This window comes from Catharus ustulatus, chromosome 3 (assembly GCF_009819885.2).
Source record: "Catharus ustulatus isolate bCatUst1 chromosome 3, bCatUst1.pri.v2, whole genome shotgun sequence".
In the NCBI taxonomy this organism is placed as follows: Eukaryota; Metazoa; Chordata; class Aves; order Passeriformes; family Turdidae; genus Catharus; species Catharus ustulatus.
The window spans coordinates 28,981,251-29,000,664 of record NC_046223.1 but is presented as its reverse complement, the minus strand read 5'-3'; the positions used below and the strand labels follow the sequence as shown (position 1 = coordinate 29,000,664).

At 42.0% G+C, this 19,414-nt stretch overlaps 1 protein-coding gene across 3 annotated transcripts in view; it reads right to left on the bottom strand.

Annotated features, from left to right (window-relative positions):
- Positions 1-19,414, bottom strand: part of SOCS5 (suppressor of cytokine signaling 5) — a 75,222-nt gene that overhangs the window by 19,722 nt on the left and 36,086 nt on the right. Inside the window, exon 1 of one of the 3 annotated variants that reach the window (XM_033054446.1) lies at positions 13,681-13,768. The exons of 1 other annotated variant lie outside the window; for it this stretch is intronic. The gene's annotated coding sequence lies outside the window, so the exon portion shown is untranslated. Of the gene's footprint in view, positions 1-13,383; positions 13,458-13,680; positions 13,769-19,414 lie in introns of those variants that run through there. One more of the 3 variants, XM_033054447.1, reaches the window with a different exon arrangement.

Sequence of the window (19,414 nt, the reverse complement as noted above, 5' to 3'; positions counted from 1 at the left end):
TATTTATCTTCTTAAGAGTTCTGATAAGCAGCCAGACTGGAACATTCTTTCAGCAAAATCTGTTTGCTCCTATACTGAATGAACACAGAAAAGATCCAGCAGATACCAACTTCCCAAGAAGTTCACATTGCCACAGTAGACTCTGCTGCTGGTTCAGAGAAAGAACAGCAGGGAAACTCAGGTAAAGTTCTCTTACACAGCTGCAAGCATCTACATAATTGACACAGATTTTGCTACAGGGAAAATGCATTTTAAAAAAGAAACTTTCAGCTCTACTGTGTCAACAGGCAATGCCTTCTTAAAGTTTAAACTAGTCACCTTAAAAGCAGCAAAGAAAATCAGTCTACTTGATGGCCCCTAAGTCTTCTCCTAATAGGAGGGACACGCTTCTGAAATTTTTTTTTTATTTTTCCTTTTTAAAAAATAATTTCTTTACTACTATCACCTAATGTTTCCCATCATCAGACAAATCCAACCACTTTCTGTAGCCTTCTGATTTGGTCAGAATTTCATAGGCTGGGTAGCTACCTAAAACAGTTCTTCAAAGTTTAAGTTGTTATAGGAAAAATGTAAAAAAAGTGACATTTTGTCCGTCTTCAAAAAAGCTACCTCCTCATTTTACACATTCAGGAAGTGCAGCCTTTGTGTGGAGTATCTTCTGCTATCCTTATAACAGTTTAGACAAACTTGGTCCAGTTTGGAACTCCTAAAGAAAAATACCTTTTGGTTCACTGGCCCAGTAGTCTTTTGAGATTTTATCTGTGATGCCTTTGAGGAACCATACTGAGCTTTTTCTGTCAATCAGTCCTGACCAAAGGCATATACCCTGCTTGTGGGAAGTGAGTGAGCACCCCCCTACAACCACAGTTACATATGAGTGTGATGAGTAACATCCTTGTTACACTCAGACAAAGGTAACAAAGATATTCTGATACAGAAGAAGCCAAGCTTTAGCCCCCTATGGATCTCTCAGCTTCTCTTAACACAAAGGCACTTTCAAAATACCGGTCTTGGTATGAGCCTAGAGATATTGCAGAGCTGATGGGACAGGAAAAGAGGAACAAGTGCATCATTCTGGAGCTGAGAGGTGTCAGAGCTGTCTCACAGATTTCCCAGCTGGCTTTGTGCCATAGTACCTCCCTCAATCCCCTAATTAATTTGGGACAAGTCTGGCTCCCATGCTCTGCACAGCTTATTGCAGCCCAAAAATGTACTTGAAAGAAAAATCTTGCTGAGCATACAGAATGCACACAGTCTCCAGGGTATCCCACAAAAAATAAAACAAAACAAAAACTGACATGTCCAGATCAGAAATTTTCAAGAAGAGAATTGGCTCAATTTTGACAGATTTTCATGTAAAATTAAAACAATACTGCTCAACCAGAGGCTGGCCACAGACAAATTTCATGTAGATGTTCCAGTTCAAAGGTGAACTACAATATTTCAAAATAGAGACTGACATTTAAAAAATGGGCATAATTATTCTAGTTCTGTTTCCAGAAACAGATGAGGAACTTTGGCAAAAAGTTTTAAACAAAATTAAACTTAAGGTGAGGCAAAGGCCTAAGTATTTTGATGCAGGAGATTAGAGATCAGGAAAGTTATAAATGATTGAATATACCATCTCCTAAATTTTTTCCAACACCTCCTATCATCTATGGAAGAAACAGATGAAGGAAGAACACCAATGTGAACAATTGTGTAAACTCCCATTTTCACTTAAGCAGCAATGTTCTTTGTTACAGAAGTTTACAGCTGCATAGCAAAATAGGATGCTTTGTCGATGATACAAAATCAAACCATTCAAATTGTTCATTCTGATTTTGCAAACTGCTGGGTGAACGCAGTTTTCTGTGTTATGACCAGTGTCAGGCTCCGTGAAATGACAGCACAGGATGGAGCCAACAAACACAAATAAAACCTAATACTATCTTTCTTCCTAAAAATTCCAATTGCTTGTTCACTCATTGAGATCAGGTAACATTAACACTTTATGCCATCTTGTTTTCTCCAGAAAAAAAAATCTGAAGGTAAATCAGAGAGACCTCTGCAAGCCTCAGAGACAGATTCAACCAGAAGACTTCACAACCTTGAAGTCATACAATGGCATACTCCATCCTAAGAGAGCAAACAAGAAAGTGAAGCAACATGGACATATACAAAACCAATATTTTCTTAAGTTAACACTTAATATTAAGAAATAGTATTAAGAAAATAGAGGACTTTTAGGCCTACAGAAGCTAAGGTTTGTGAGGACAAGATATAAGCTCTCAAAGTGTCTGAAGAGAGGGAAAACCCCACCTCAACTATAAGAAAATACAGGAGATTTTTTTCTTCACTCTTCTGATTTCTCTTACAAGCACTCCTGGAGATTTAAATTCAAATCATATATAAATAAAACCAAAAACAGGCATAGCCATTAACTCTACATCCAGTTCCAATTGTTCAACTCCCACTAGGGCAACTACAAGCTATTGGAAGTATCATGACCTGGGCACTAAATGCACCCAGCCTAAAATTGAAACAACTTTGAACAGAGCTACGCTTGGTACAAAGTAACCTGTCTGATCACTGGGGTTTTTTTGTTGCTGGGGCTTTTTTTTTTTTCAGCTTGTTTGTTCTATAGAATAGAATATTTCAGTTGAGAGGGTCCTACAGTAATCACCTGGTCCAACTGCCTGACCAACTCCAGGCTAATCAAGTTAAAGCAATTAAGGGCAATGTCCAAACACCTCTGAAACACTGACAGGCTTGGGGCATTGACCACCTCCCTAGGGTGCCTGTTCCAGAGTTTGAAGAAATGTTTCCCAATGTTCAGTCTGAATCTGCGCTGGAGCAGCTTTGAGCCATTCCCACATATCCCATCTCTAGATCTAGGGAGAAAAGCTCAGCATCTCCCTGCCCACTTCCCTTCCTCAGAAAGCTGTAGAGAGCAATGAGGTCATGCTCAGCCTCCTTTTCTTCAAACCAAATGAGTCCAAAACCCTTGGCTGCTCCTCACAGGACACTGCCTCCAGGCCTTGCACCAGCTTGGTCACTCACCTCTGGATGCAAGGACTTAACATATTCCCACAACAGATTTCCATGGTTATATGTCCTTTCTACCTGATGAGAAATGAGAAAGATGCAAAAACAGAAATAATTATTTCACCAGGCTGGCACAGTGTTACAGTCCAGGGATCATACACAGGTTTGGCACCACAGCACCTGTGGTTGTGCTGCTGCCGACACACTGCCAACTTCAGCTCGACAGGGACAACACAGAATTCCACTTCCCTCACTTCATGATGTGTTCCTTTGCTGCTGCTCCTCATGAAGGAGGCTCAAGTCTCTTCTTTCTGTCTACTCCCACACAACAAGCAGAGTGCATGAATACACAGTTTACCCCTATCTATTTGGCTCCTGCACACATAGGACAGGTACATTTGTGCAAAGCCTTTTGAGGCTTTCTACACACATTTACTTGAGCCCCAGGCTCAGCTCCTGCACAGACGCATCACTTCCCTTTAGAGCTTCCCTTTACATGGTTCAACTACAAAATTAGTAAAAAGACAAAATACACATGCAAAGCTAAATGAGTAGGAAATAAAGATTAGGAGCACTGGATTCAGTAACACTATAAGGATTTGCAAATAGCACTATACTGGTAGACCTAGTGAGATTTTGTGATAGAGTCACCTTTGTATACAGACATTTTTTTCCTGATTTGGCTTTCATCACTGTCCCAAATCAAAGACCAGAATATTTTCATACGTAGCTGTATTTGTAACACTGTAATTCCTATATACAAATCTCAAGGGTTTCTAATAGCAGAGACCAAGACTATTTTTCCATGCTAACAACAAACTTCTCCGTGTTTGCAAAATGATTCCCTTTGGACCATTCCTTATAGCAATACTATGATGTTTTTTTAAAGAAAAGTGCATCCTGGGCATTAGGAAAACTTACAGTGATTGATGAAACCACAGAACTAAACATCCTTCAGAAGAGAGGCATCAGCTGAGTACTCTCACATGCAACTGAATGACTAAAGTACGTCATCCTGCTGCCTCAGAGCACCACTGTTGCCTCTTCAGCCCCTCCAGACACTGGAGGACGGCACATAAACAAGCAAGGCAGAAGAGAAGAAGTTCTGTTAGGTATGTCATCCATGATGTCAGCATATTCTTAAATCAACAACTGCTAACTTACTGTCTTCTCTGAACTCAGAATAACTTGAAAAAAGACAGGGTACCATGCTTTAGAGATGACGACCTTACTGTTGACAGGAAGCCTGGCGGCAGTAGGTTTTAAAAATATCTCAACATCAATTTGCTTGTAAGAGTGAAAACTATAAAACTTGCAGAGAATTGTTATCTATTTTACAGGTAAGCTGTACTCCAGTAACTTTCTCACTAAATTAAATCAGTTTTATACTTCTTTGGGCAACAGCTCACACTACAACTACAAATTACCTAGGTAACAGTTTTGGAAATCCTACTAGCACCTACTCTTATATTTGCCTTTGGCAGAAAAAAAGTTTTTGACTCATTTTTACTTTCAATTAATCCACAGTCACATTCTTCATAAAAAGACTTCTGGAAAAACTCAACTTGCTGGAAACAGTAACTATAATTACTGACCCTCTTCAAGTCAGCCAAAATTAAATTGCAAAGTAGATTTTCTGGCATTCAAGCTATAACTTAATAGTATGAAGAAAAGCAAGTCTATGAGTAAAAGAAACCAAGCCCAGCATTTGTGAGAACACAGAAAATGAAATACAATCAGTGAGTTTCCAGGGAAAAACTGAGAATGGACCCTGGACATTCTCATTCTAGATTCGTACTGCATAATAAAAAGGGCAAAACTTCTGCTTTACTCATCTTTGCCCTATCAAACTTCCATCAAAAAAAGAAATATTTAGGAGAAATATGACTTTATGAAATCTCATAGTGAGGTACAAATCAAACTAACTGTATGGCATTTTATCTCCTTACATGACATCATTCTCTTTTCTCTACAGTTTTCAGGTTTGTTTTCCTTACTGTTCTCTGCAATAAACAAAGTAAAAACAAAACTCATAGTGTCTCTATTTCTCAGGAAAACAGAAAACACCACTGCAGGTGTCCCATTAGGGAATTTATGTAAAATTGCACATGCCACTGTCAATGAAATTGTCAAATCAAGATTATTTTCACTTAATACAGGTTTTAAAACAAGTACAAGGATCACACATTCCTCAACCACACACAGATACACTACTAGTATGCCACATTAACTTCATTAGCATTGAGACAACTGGCTTATCAGGGTGCAAAATTGATGAACATTTAATATTTGACTAATGCTTAAAAATATAGAATGGGCTATGCAGACATTCTGCAGTTTTTACTTCTTCTGAATTATTTGTGTAACATAAAAAAAAAAAAGAAGTGATTTCATCATGTGATACTTCTTGAGCCTATAAGCAAGAACTTCCAAGACCAAAACCTAAATAATTTCTATCTTAAAAACCATTTACAAAATAAACTGAAGATTTGCAGTCACTGCTATGTATTGTCAACTATGATACTCCAGGAGAATATTTTCTACCCATATGAACTCTATTGCTGAAAAAGGACTGTAAAGTTCCTACAGAGCACACTAGCAACAAGGATTTCCTTATGTACTTAAATACAGGTCCTGTCAAAGAGACAACCAATGGCACATGGCTATTTTTTTCCATTCTTGAAATTCTGACCAAAACTAGTCATGAAAAAAGCTAAACATCAGTCACCAAAAAAATACAACAGTGATCATCAAATGCGGGGAAGGGACAAAGCAAACAACACTCAAAGCAAGGACATTTCAAACTTTCAGGCTGCTTAAGAGTTAGCCCCTAGAAACCAACTTCTGATCTGAAAGCAAGTGTACGTTCAATCAACAAAGTCAGTCTTTTCTCAATTATACAGAACTATAGAACACAATGTGTTTCCAAAACTAGTGCCATACTGTATCTAAGTACAAACCTTGATCTAAGATACAAGAAGCCTACTACTGTCTCAGAGACCATTTGCTCTGCTGGTCTGGATCTGGACCTTAAGGCACCAAACCTCATTTATTCTGTTCACAACTGTTGGACAAATATCAAAATAGAAAATTTGTTCAATGCAGTGGTCATCAGTCACCCACATAAGCAACTCTGAGCTATAGATGAGTACAAATACTTGATAGTTTTGAATGTTAGTCACAATCTTTGTGACAAAACCACCGAAATTCCTTTAACAGACACTTCACTCCTAAAGGAGTTTGAGAGAACAAAACCATATTGTATGCACATGGGGACTAACAATTCTACCAACAAAAATGCTAAATCCTCTAACAAATGCTTCAGACCCCAAGGAATTTGAGAAAACAAAACCATATCATCTGCACATGACAACTGATACTGGGCAACACAGATTCTTGAGGCAAAACAGCTTTCTCACTTCTCACAGCACAACTATTTCTATTATAAACTTCTGACTGATTCCCAGATTTTATCTTTTTAGTTCCAGTAAAGGGAAACAGGAGATCATCAGGTCAATCTGAAAGAGTCTGTGTGTTTATGAAAATAAACTTTGTGAGAATACAAATCAATAAAAATACCTCTATAATATAGACTACTGTGTAGATTAACTGAACTTGGAAATAATTTAACTGAAACATGAAAGAACCACAGAAGACCTAAGAGAATTTATTTTGGAATTGTCATACTGGAAGACTAATTGCTGATTTATCTTTCTCATAAAGAACAAGAAATGAGTTTCCTTTCTGAACAGATTAAGTGAATAGAGGTTAAAAAAAAAATAAATCTGTATTTCTACAACTTTACCAGTGCACATTATGCTAAGTGTCAAGTATAAAGCCAGATTTTCTGAAAAAGACCATTTCAAATATTCTCAACTAAAGAGAACTAAATTATGGAAAGAAACCAACAATTACAATGTCATAATCCAGATGGGACAGAATTTGTTAATTGCCAAACCAGGCTATATGTTAATCATGTCAGCAAATACTAACAGGCAGATGACACACTCCTGAAATACAGTAATGGGATGTGTAACACAAGAATAGCCCTGACCATCCTAAAAAAAATCCTGCCTGACCAATACATGCTGCTAAGCAGAGAATTCAAGAACAGGTGAACTATTTTTTAACACAGTCCTGATATCCTCTCCCAGAGCCAGAACTCTGCAGTTCAGTACTTTTAAACCCAGAAGTAGTACTTTTGCATTCTCCAGGATATACTATACAATCAGTAATTTCAATCTCATAAATTTAAAACTAAACCATGACATATAATCTGATTTACATCTGTAAGAACCAGAGCTACTCTTGTCAAAGCTTTTGCTTCCATAAATAAGCTGACCAGATCTCAAGAACAATAAATATGAGGACTTGCTTCAGTGGATATACCACACACATTTTTGAAGATAAAGCTGGTTTGATACTGGAACTTTAAATCTGATTTATATTCCAATCTACCATCATTGTGACAATCTGCATTAAGGTCTCAATGTACTATGAACAAATACAATTAAAGCAAAAATCAAAGATCAGATTTGTTGCCAAAGTTTTAAATAATGTCAAATGTCCAAATGAGTTAAACTGCTGGCAAGAACCTGTTGAAATACCCAGTGAGATCTTGGCAGCAGAAACTTCACTCACTAGATTCAAGAGACTTTTCTTACATTAAGAGTGTGGCTGAACAAGCCAGACTTGAGAGAACAAGTCACTGAAGTCTGAAGGGACAACATAACATCATCACCCCTCTGTACCCCCACACCCTGTCACACACCCCAGAGTCAGTCTCCTCTAACAACCCACTACCAGTTAACCCAGAGGAAAAAAGAAATTAGAACAGCATGGATTAAATGAACCAGATGAATAAAAATGGAGAAACTGTGTCAGAGAATCTGGGGACTCCAAGTGTATAATAACACAGGCATGATTTTAGACAGGTCAAACAGAAGCTTTATTAACTATGATCAGTGAGAGAACATTGAAAGCATCTTTCCTGGTTCTCTGCCAAGCGATTGCAGAGACCCAAACCATACACTGTTTCAGAAAAAAGGCAAGGAAGAGCAATGATATCAATGTTAACATAGCCAGGTACCCTGCCCTGGTGGGGAAGGACTCCTTAAGTCTGCTGCTAAACAGCCACAATTATAATGAGGATTCAGGCAGTAAATAATGTGACAATATGGAGACGGCTCTTGGTGGAGCCTACAGGGATGGTCTGGTATTATCCTATCTGAGGTGCAAAGTTGGAAACAATCTGACTGCTAGCTTTTGCTTGAAAGGAATGTTCGTGACTACAGATAACCTCTTGGCCAGACCTCTCAGTCTTAACTGTTAATAATTTTGCCACCACAATTCTTTGACAGCTTAAAAATAACTATTTTCCTCTTCCAAGCTACGAGTAAGACCAATGAATGAGGAATCATATCTACCTAGTCCAAAACACTACAAGACACAACTGAACAAAAATTTTAACTTACTGAGCACATTTTAAATAAAAAAAAAATTATTTTGATAAAATTGATGAGTTAACTACTCATCCTGCACATCTAAACTAATAAACTAAAAAACTGTTTTAAAATACTTTTTGTATATTTGACTTCCATTTTCCAAGTGTGATTTAACATGTTTTTTAAAAATATTTAATTCACTACTCTCCAACAGAAATGTTAAAATTAAAGATTTAAGAAAACAGCATCCACTGAACAGTGTGTTTAACCAAATTTATCACACAAAGATACAAGTCAACTGAAGATTAAAGATAATTTGCAATCTAAGATTAATTCACTTTATCCATGTGCTACTTCAGAAGAATAAAAGATCTCAGTGCACTAGTAGAACGATTAAAATATCTCCTTCTTCACAAATGCCGAAAGTAAAGCTCCTCAAAACAAAAGTTTAATAACAGGTACTTTTTTCACAAGCAAATCAGTCACTAAATCAAACAGTGCTGCACACTTCTTACTGCAAAACCAAAAAGGTACAGTGGCAGAGTATATAGTTTGATATAAAAAATGTACCCAAGCAGATGAAATTCTAAGTATCACAAGTAAGAGATATCTTGGAGATGGAAGTTTCCTGTTCAAGCTCTTTTCAAGAAATGGGGTCTGCCCCATGAAACACATTCATCTTTAGCTAGGCAAGTTCCATGAAAAAAATTAAGTCAAACTGGCATAAGCAACCACTACAACCTAAATTTTTGTTATTAGAGGCCAAAAAGTCTAAGATATTATCTTGATCAGTTTTTATCACAGTCATGATCAAGCCTAATTCATTCAACTGCAGTCCTTGAGTCTCTTCTAGCCTAACGGGAATATTAGGTAGTAAGTGCCAGACATTTCCTATCCCAGAATTACAATTCTTAATCCTATGATTGACATTTGAGTCTTGAGCAATGAGGCCCAAGTTATTTCATTTGGGAGCCAGGTTGACTGTTGAATTACTATTAGAGTTCATTCTACTGAGGAAGGAACAAAAATGTTATCAGATTTAGTACTGCAGAAAAACTATTTTTGATTGTTCCTACTCTACTTCAATTTTTAAGCAATACTTCAAATCTCACCTCTGTAAATGTGTTCCAGTCAGAAATCACTGAAGCACTTATAAATACTGTAAAAGTTTCTGCCTCTAACAAACTGGTGCTCACCATAGGTACTGCAATATGTATTGCAATACAATAGTATCTTAAGGAATGTTCCATCTTCAACAGCAGTGAAAATATGTGTTGTAAAAGCCTTGAGTTTACACAGAGTGGTTATGTACTGCGCTGAAATTGTTCTTATTCTGCTGCAACAAAAATAAAACCAAATTCCTGACCTCTTTGATTCTTCAATTACTGTAAAGATTCAAACTTTCACAAGAAAGGACTACTGGTTTAAACACATCAGTTGATAATGCAAATAATCAAGTAGTCTCCAGCTAGCCCTGAACACACTTAATAGGGCTACATAAAGAAAATACTTCAGAGTCCTCAAGAAGTATTACTTATCTGGGCCAGCCTCCATCTCCCCCTCCTTCTTATCCCAATCTTTCAAAGATAGGCTTTAAATGTTTTGCAGCTGTCCAATATTAAGGCTGAAGAATTCAACAACCACAGCACTGTAAAAACAGAGGGTGAAAAGCAACTACGTTTAGGACCCGTTACAGAGCCAGAAGAGGTTCATGACTGCAAATTTCTTTAGCAAAATCTGGATAAAGTCCCAAGAGCAGATAAACCTGTAAAATTATGCTTTCTTCCTTCCAGATAATTCTTCAAGTGAGTTCCTACCATATAAACTAGTGCAGACTATGCATAACTGCATTGAGTTTTAGCCAACCTCTCTCACAGCCAAAAATATCAACCACCACCACTGCACACATTTTCTTACTGAAATTTTCAGAAGGTCTGCATAATCTTGTAACTACAAAGTTAGTGAGCCATTTCATATTTCCTGAAACTAAACTGCACATTAGATGATTCACCAATTAGTGTATTCATGAAGCTTTAAGAACCAATCAAAATTTCATTTTTGTTGAAAAATTTAACAGAAATGTCCAGCTGTATGCATGGAAAGAGCATGTGGGCTCTTCTCCTTTATTTAACTTAACTAACAGCTACGTTAGCTGGTGAAAAATATTCAGTGTGTCAAAGTTAATTTATCAAGCTGACAAAGTATAAGGGCTCCAGAAGGTATAGCATACATTTACTAAATTTTAAATACAACATTTTAACTAGATATAGCTCAAAGATTAAAATAAGCTGTCCAACAATCAAACCACACAAATACATATCACTCCAGGGCACTTATTTAATGGAGCAATTGCATGCTTGTTTCAAACTAATGCATAGGTCAACATATCAGAAAAGCTGATCATCCCTCAGACCTCAAACCCCACAAATAAAAACGTGTTTTTTCAAACTAGGTGGATATCGTTGGAAGACAGAGGGCTTGTCAGTACAGTGCAGGCCACGATCAGATGGAGGGGAGGCACTGCATGTTGCTCTACACAACCAAACCTTGTGCCTCACCGAAGCCTCTAGGCACAAATACCACAAGGTAAAACCAATTTCCCCCTAAGGCTGAAACTACAAAGCCCAGCTCTTGGGGAAATGAGGCAAGGAAATCAGCCTAAAGTAGACAGTTATTCAAGAATTACTTAGCTAGCCAACCTATTCCAATACTTTGGGATAAAAATCACTATTTTAGGAGTTTATGATGGAAGCCTTATATCAAAAGTTCTTTCATCTACAAAGTTAGGAATGTAGGATTTAGTAAACAAAAAGGTATCCTGTTTAGCTTTTTCTTGTTTTCACTGTTTGCAGCAATAAAAATCAGCACTTAAACAAAATTTTAAGAATAGATCAAATTGCTGTACAGAAGTTACATGGAGTAACCTGAATCCTAATCAAAAACTGAGCTACTTTGCAGGGAGCTATCACAGGACAAGGTGCTTTACAGCTATTAACAAAAACCATCACTATTGTTTGATTAGAGTAAAATCCATCTCTAAACATAATGAATAAGCCTCAAAAATGCATGTTATACCATGTTGGGTTATAAGTTCATCACAGAAACATCTAATTTGAAGAACAGTCATCTCTCTAGGCCCTTGCTGCAGAGTGACAGGTTTCACACGTTTCAAAGATTTAAAAAAAAAACTTTCTGCTAGAACACAGTTGATTTCTACTCGTTTCCATTTGCTCCCTCTTTCTTAGATGTACCTGCCATCATGAAAAGAGCAATAGAAGAGAAATTGTAGATATTCCTCCAAGGACTAACCCAGCCATTCTTCCAATGCTCTCATACACACGAAGTCATGTCAAGCTACTGCTACCCAGCTGTCTGAATTCACCACCTGATTTGTATTGATAGTGCAATTCTGAAAACCAGAGCAGAGGCAAGACATTTAGACCAACTGGAAAATCAGAACATACTTCGTCAGCTCAGTCCACCAGGTCACAAAATTGGTTTGTTTTCTCTCTTCCTGCAGTTTGGACTGACAAATAATTCACCCAAGAAGTATGGCTAATTCACTCTGCCATACTTAGTCATGTACAAAAATGTAAAGAATTGAATCTGTTCAACTCTATTGCTAAGGCTATCGCTTCGATACGAGGTCCATTTGAGTGTCTTGGTTTACAGACTGACAACTGAATGAAGTAGGAGGTTGCTAACTTGGAAACTTGCCTCCTTTCGAATGTCTCACTGCAGCAAACTCATCAGCTGGGGATATTCAAGGTAACAGGGTTATGCTCAGGCTGAGAGCTGCATGAAATCCTCAGCAGGCAGCCTTCAATGGCACGAGGTCTTGAGGTGCATGGATCACACCCCAAGACTTTTATGGATGTAACATTCCCAAACCATACTGGAATTAGCTCCAGTGAAAAAGCATGGTTGGTTTGTGTGGTATGGCCACGGATCACACCTCACAGAATGGGGTATGGTGCCATATGATGAACAGCATAAAATTTATCACTTACAATCAGAAACAGTGCAGAAAGCTACAACAAGCTTTACAGGAAAGGGGAAAAAAATAGAAGAGGGAAACATTCTGTAAGTATTCAGGGAATGAAAAAAGACTATTGTACATGCTGAGTTCAGAAGACCACATCACCACATGATACACAACCCTGATGAAATAAATATTCCGAGACAGAAATGTATTCCATGGGATTAAGCTACTGTGATTCAGTGCAAGTACTGAAGTACAAAGTTAACAACAACAACAGAAATAACTAGATTTACTGCTCCTACAATTCCAAGAAACCATTCACAACTTCGAGTCAGATGCTTATAAAGACCACTTGCAAACTTTTATGAGCGCCCACGAGGGACAGACAGCCTGATGCGTAACGCACCCCCCTCGGCAGAAGGGGTTAACAGGAGGCTGGGCGCCCCGAGGGCTCTTTAGTGGTAATTCTGCCAGGCTGATTTCCACACGGACAAACCGTGCGTGCAAACTCGGACACAGGAGACCGCCGACCACCCCGCTGCCCCTGCACCAGCCCCACAACCACCGGGCGCCCGCACCGGGCACCGCCGTCCGGCCGGGGCAGGCTCGAGCCCCCGCACCCGGGGCTCCGCCGCGAGCCCTCAGCGGAGCGGCCGGGACGGAACGGAACCGCCCCCCCACACCGCTCCCCGCCTCCCCCGCCCCAGGCGCCCTTCTCCCGGCCGCGGGTACAGCCGAGCCCCCGCCGTCCCTTCCCCCGGCTCCCTCGGGCCGGGACAGGGCGGCAGCTCCCGCCTCCCTCCCGCACGGAGCCGCGGCCTCGGCGGGTGGCAGGGGGGCCGCGGCCGCCCGTGGCCGCCGGGAGGCGAGCGGCGCAGGCGGGTCCCACCCGCCCGCCGCGCCCGCGCCCCGACCGGAGGCAGCACCTACCGCTGCGCCGTCCCGGCGGGGGCAGCGGCGCCTCAGCGCCGTCCCGGCGGGGGCAGCGCCCGCAGCATCCCCGGCCCGGGCCCGCCGCCGGTGCCGCTCCCGGAGCGACCGGACCGAGCCCCCTCCCTCCCTCCGCCCGATGTAAAATAGTTCCCCGGGCCCCGGAGCGGAGACACCGGGAGCGACACCTCGCCGGCCAATGAGAGCCGGCCTGGCCCCCCGCGGCGCCAATGGGAGCGGCGGGCTGCCGGGGGCGGGGCGTCGCCCAGCCAACCGGGCCACGGCGCTCGCACTGACCCGCTAGGCTGTCTCCGGTGGCCTCCATTGACCACCATCTTGGAGTCGGGCGCGACGCCCGCGCCGGGAGCGGGCGGGCCGCCCGGCGGCCATCTTGGGTGCGGGCGGAGTCACGTGCGGGGGCGGGCGGCAGGAGGCGGCGGGCAAGGGGCGGCCGAGCGGAGCCCCCGCCCCGCCGGGAGCCGGAATTCCCCGTGACACCCGGCGTCGGAGGCGGAACGGCTGCAGGAAGCTGCCTTCTCCCAGCACCGCTCCCGAGGCGGCCGGATGCTGCGCAGGCAGGGCCCGCCTCGGCACTGGGCATGTAGCCGTCAGGCGGCTGCTGCACGCTGAAGGGAGCAGCAAAAGCTTACCGAGACACGTCGGTATTGTGGGGAGTGATACCCCATTCGAAGCAGTTTCCTAACTGCGTATAATGGGGAATAAATCCGTGGCTTGGCCTAAGCGCAGGTGAAGTAACATGCGATCACGTCGGGCAGAGGAATCGCTCGCTGCTGCACCAGCGCAGAAAGGCAGCTGGTATTCCAAGGAAGAGAGCGCATCGCATCTTCCTGTGGCAGACACACCGGGACGCTGCAGTGCAGGGGGGGACACTTAGATGAGAAAAGATGCATAGATGTGAGGCTCGGAGGGAAGGGTCCATGGGTTTACTCTGCTGGCAGGCAGCAGCAAGCAGAGAACGGCAGGAGCCCGTTCTCTTTGACATCTTTCCCGGAGACTTTTGAGGAGGAGATCGGGTGTGTGCTTGAGAGGAATGACGGATTTGTCTTCACAAACAAGCTGTGGGTCTGCTGGTAGATAAGACCAGCACTGAGAGATAAAAGAAACAATGGGAAAGATTCCACTAATTGATGAATGGGGGGGAAAAAAGATATTTGCCTTCACAAACTGTAGGTTTGCTGATAAACGAAATTGGATATTGAAAGATGAAGGAAACAATGGGGAAAAAACATAAATTCCATAAGAATTAAAAATTACAAGGTAGGATTATACATTAGAGAGGAATCTTTGGTATCAGGCATTCTGGTAAGTCTGTGCCTCTCAAGTACCTCAGCCCATGGGGAAAGAGAGAGGGAAATGCGACCAGGAAATTAGGATAAAAACAAGGCTGTGTCCCCAAAAAATTTGAGATCCCAGGGGAATGCCCCATGGCCTCTCCCTTTATTCGAATAAAGTAGAAGGACTCCACTTTCTCATTTTTGGACATAAACCTCTGCTGTTTGTGGCTTAATTTTCCTGACATGCTCAACAAGCTTGCAGTGGTGCTAAGGCGGTAACAGCGAGTGCTGAAGGACAGAGCTGCCATTTAAATGGATCTAGACCAGTTAGGGGAATGACCTGACAGAAAGTCTGTAAAACACTCAGCAAAGCTAAATACAAGGAAATTTGACAAGTCCATCACGGGAAGAACAGGCCTCTGCAACAGTACAGGGTGGGGACTGATGACTGTGGAGCAGCTTTGCAGGAAAGGATGTGGGGTCTCATTGGACAGCACCTTGGCCATGAGCCAGCAGAGTATCCTGGCAGCAAAGGTGGCCAAGAGTATCCCAGGTCATACCACTGGAACCACAGCCAGTAGGCCAAAGAAAATGATTATTTATTTCTGCTCGGCTACATGTGGAATAGTGTGTCCAGTTTGGGGTCCCAAAAAGCAAGGAAAATCCCAACAAGCTAAAATAAGTTCAGTGGAAGCCACCAAGTGGTCCAGGGGAAGGTGCAGCACTTGAGGACAGTCTGAGGTAACCTCCCTGGATATGCTTGAAGAAGAGACAGCTTAAAATACTTCAGCATACAGAACACAGCCTAGCATATACATTACCAGCAAAAAAAAACCCCAAAGATGAAATAATACACTGTACAAGCAATTGTGCTTGGAAGAATCCTTGGAAAAGGATGAAAAATATAATGAAACATACATATTTGATGTTGGTTGCATTCAAAATGATACTGATGAGCCCAGTGTGTGAATTGACATTTCTAGAGCAGGATAGCACTCATGAAGGATTTGTGTACACCCCACAAAAATGCAGCTAAATTGCCACTTGGCAGTCCTGCATAAACAGTGCAAGAAAAAATGTGCTAACACGTAAAAACAACAGGCAAAATAAATACAGAGCCATCATAGCCAGGATTAACAGTTCACCATGGAGAAATGCAAAGTCCTGCATCTGGGGAGCAGTAGCCCCAGGCACCTGTACATGCAGGGGGTTGTCCCATCTTTGTGAGAAGGACTTGAGGGTCCTGGTGGGCACCAAGTTGAACAGGAGCCAGCAACACACCCTTGATGCAGCAAAGGATAACAGCATCCACGGCTGCATGTTGCCAGCAGGTTGAGGGAGTTGATTCTGCTCCTCTCCTCAGCACTGGAGAGGCTGAACCTGCTAAGCTTCCCAATACAAGGGACATACAAAGCTACTGGAGAGAGTTCAACAGAGGGTCACTAAGGTATTAGGGGATTGGAGCACCTCTCCTGTGAAGAGGAGCTGGAGGACATGGGGCTGTTCTGGCTGGAGAAGAGAAGGCTTAGAAGAGGATCTTATTGATGTGTATAAATACCTGAAAGGAAGATATAGAGGATGAAGCCAGGGGTTAGACTACAACAGTCCTTTCTGCAATTATGACTCCACTTGTATAAAAGTTCCATAAGTCAGTTTTAACCTCAACTTATAGGCTGTTTCACTTTTTAATTTATTCTGTAGCAAACTGTAGCATTTTCATTTCCAGTATGCAGCAAATATTTTTATGCGAAATACCTAAAACCAGAACTATAAAGTGTTAGAACCATAAACCCTCCAATCTGCTAAATCTCTTTATATTTGTGGAGTGGGTCCTCTCGATGTTACCATTTTTGTCAGGATTAAGAGTTTTTATTTAAGGAAAACACCTGCCATTCTATGTGGCCTGCTGCTAAGGCAAAGAACTTATCATTGGTAGAGGGACATAATCAAGTACTTTGCTTCATTTTGAAGATCCAGTGATAGGATGGAGGACAAGAAATTAGACAGGCTGTCATTTGCTATAAACAAGAAGAAAATTTCCTAATACCAGCAGGGCTAGGCTGTGGCTAGAGCTCAGCAAGATGAGACTGTGCAGCTGCTGGTTATCATGCACTTCACCAACCTGACCCAGTCAGCTGAAGGATATACTTTGATTTTGTGAGGAAGCATTGATGTGAGGGACCAGCTCTGAGCCCTCAAAGCATGATGGAATCTTGCTGTGGTTTTTCTGTACTAATGTGTTGGACATCTGGAGAGCTCAGTAAGGCTGGGAAGGATATGAGAAAGCCATGGACTGTTGTGGGTGCTCCAAACTATGAGGGCTACAATTGGAAGAAATCAGATCACCTCCTTTCTCCTTTCTTGAATGAAAAGCAATTCCCTAGGGAAATTTCTGGGCAACCCCTTCTTTCATCAGGCAATTAATTTTCCTGATGAAGGGCAATGATCTGTGCATTGTAGGAGGACAAGGGGATGCTGTGAGGAAACACCACTTGGAAGAAGGTGATCAGAGGCTGGAAACTGAGCCGGCTGCTACCTCCCATATTGGCTTGCTTTCATCTTTCAGTGTTTATTTCCCAGGCATGCCGCCAGCCTGGGGTGCGTGCTGCCAACAATGCAGCGCTGCAGGGCATGCTGTGCACAGTGCCCTCAGTCTGCCACTCCTGGGTGACACTGCCCACTTTCTGTGTTATGGGCCACCGTGGTTGCTTCACCAGCCCTGAGCTGCCACATTAACCATGCTTCCTTAGCCCAGATCTGCTGGATCGTTGCTTCTCCGTGTGTCCCTGGCTGATGCTGCTTCCGTGTCACAAATTATCTGACCCTGGCAACCTCTGCAACTCTGGCCCCAAGCAGTCTCTACCACTGCCTTCTCCAGAGTTTATCTTCTCTGCAGCCTAGAGCAATTCTGAGAGAGCAAATACAGGCATAGACCTTAAATAAAACTTTTTAATTCCAGATGGAACTTAATCAGTTAATCAGCATATGTGTTCTCCCCTCACTGCTAACAGCATCAGCCACATACCAAACCTCAGTGTCAGGGGTTGTAAAACTGAATTGGAGTTCAGCAAGACAAAAGAGCACCTTTCAGTTCTGGCTGATGTGGCAAGCAGCCTTCTCTGCAGATGCAGCATCTGTGCCCAGAAATCTGTGTGTCTGTGGAACTGAAGTGCAGCTACAGTGGTAGGAATTGCCTGTGCTAGGGTGCTTTTTCTAGGCCATGGTGACACATAGCCAGATTGCCCATGGGAATCAGAGAAGTCATCAGAAGAGTGAGTACTTGATGCTGCCTCCTTACTTCAGGCTTTTTCCATTCAGAGTGGGATGAACACTCTGCTTCAGCCAGGCAGAGAAGAATAATTAATAATGGAAAACCCAATATAATAGCAAGGAAAGAGAGCAGGAGTAAAACAATAAGCACTTTCATTATCCTGCTGGGGAAATCTTGGTGTCTGAGAATAAATCCTGTCAGCAAAGGATACCTTGAAGCAAAAGCCTGATGAGCATGTACTAGATAAACCACAAGATTTGGCAAGAGGGACTTGCAATAGGGATAGCGACCTCTGCAAAGAAAAAGTGAACAATCCTGGGAACAGCAAAGCAAATGCAAGGTCTTGTCTGGTGTCTAATCTAACAAACATAACCCCAACATGGCACAGCCTCGGGACTAAGACTGGAGGAAGCCTCATCAGCAGGCCAGACTGCTGGGCACCTTCACCTCCTGAGTGCTGCCCTGCTTTGCCTTCGCTGACCTTTAGCAGCTTCTCTTGCATGTAAAATCAGTCACAGCATGGCAATTTGGTTGTTCACAAGCAGACTCACGTTAATTTTACAGGACCAAAAGTTCTATTTTGCCTAAATAAATGGAAGGCAGGTTTGCACTTAAAAATGCAAGAACACTGGGTATCAGAAAAAAAATATATTTTTGAAATGTTGACCTGAACATCCAGCATACCTGCCCTTGCCAGGGACTGCTCTTCAAAGAAAAGGCAAGGCTGGTAAAGTGACTGGACCAAGCTGGATGATGTAGGTCTCAGTATTTTTAATCAGGGCTAACTGAACATGACTAGAAATAGAGTGGCATGAAATAAGGATACCCCAGTGTAATCATTGTGATGGAGGAAGAGCTCAGAAGGGGTTGGTTGCTTGCATTCTCTTTCAGTCTTTTGCTTTCCTCTGCCTGCTGCACTGAGCTGGGGAAAAGACCTAGAAGCTTTTCTGATTTTTTTGGAAGCTGAGTCATTTGGGTGGATGAAATAAGAACTTCTATGATGCTCCTTTCTCCATTGTTCTGTACTTTGAATAAGCAACAATATCAAGGCTGAAACATCAACTTTCTGATTTGGTTGCAGGTTCCCCATTTTACGTAGGTGTTAATAGTGACTCCTCCTGCCAGAGAAAGGACAATCAGGCTCCAGGACAGCTTCAGGCAGGCACAACACATGCAGTGACATTCATACAAAAGTACTCTGACATGTCCAAGCACCACCCAAGACTATAGTATGCATTCTTGATCTTTCTTTTACTGAGTAATACAAAGCAACTGCTAGAACCGGTCCCTAGCCTACCCTCTTTTGCTTATTTGTTTGTTCATTAAGTAACTTCCAATCATCACAAGAGTCAAGGAGTCTGTTCTTGCAGGTGCGAGGAAGGTTTAATTTTAAAATATTTTCCTTTGAAATGGATTTATTTGTGAATCAATCTAGTGCTGTTACTAATTTATGAATTGGCATACT